Below are 863 nucleotides of genomic sequence, written 5' to 3' on the forward strand. Positions count from 1 at the left end.
TGGATCATGGAAAAAGCAAGAGAGTTCCAGAAAAACATCTATTTCTGCTTTCTTGACTATGCCAAAGCCTTTGATTATGTGGATCATGATAAATTGTGGAACATTCTGAAGGAAATGGGAATACCAGACCACCTGACCTGCCTCCTTAGAAATCTGTATGCAGGTCAGGAAGCAACAGTTAAAACTGGACATGGAACAAGAGACTGGTTCCAAATAGGAAAAGGAGTACGTCAAGGCTGTATATTGTCACCCTGCTTATTTAACTTCTATGCAGAGTACATCATGAGAAACGCTGGGCTGGAAGAAGCACAAGCTGGAATCAAGATTGCCAGGAGAAACATCAATAACCTCAGATACACAGATGACACCACCCTTATGGCAGAAAGTGAAGAGGAACTAAAAAGCCTCTTGATGAAAGTGAGAGAAGAGAGTGAAAAAGTTGGCTTAAAGCTCAACATTCAGAAAACTAAGATCATGGCATCCGGTCCCATCACTTCATGGGAAATAGATGGGGAAACAGTGGAAACAGTGTCAGACTTTATTTTTCTGGGCTCCAAAATCACTACAGATGGTGACTGCAGCCATGAAATTAAAAGACGCTTACTCCTTGGAAGGATAGTTATGACCAACCTAGATAGCATATTCAAAAGCAGAGACATTACTTTGCCAACAAAGGTTCATCTAGTCAAGGCTATGGTTTTTCCTGTGGTCATGTATGGATGTGAGAGTTGGACGGTGAAGAAGGCTGAGCGCCGAAGAATTGATGCTTTTGAACTGTGGTGTTGGAGAAAACTCTTGAGATCCCTTGGACTGCAAGGAGATCCAACCAGTCCATTCTGAAGGAGATCAGCCCTGGGATTTCT

This window comes from Bison bison, unplaced genomic scaffold, assembly GCF_000754665.1.
Source record: "Bison bison bison isolate TAMUID 2011002044 unplaced genomic scaffold, Bison_UMD1.0 scf7180017864386, whole genome shotgun sequence".
Classification (NCBI taxonomy): domain Eukaryota; kingdom Metazoa; phylum Chordata; class Mammalia; order Artiodactyla; family Bovidae; genus Bison; species Bison bison.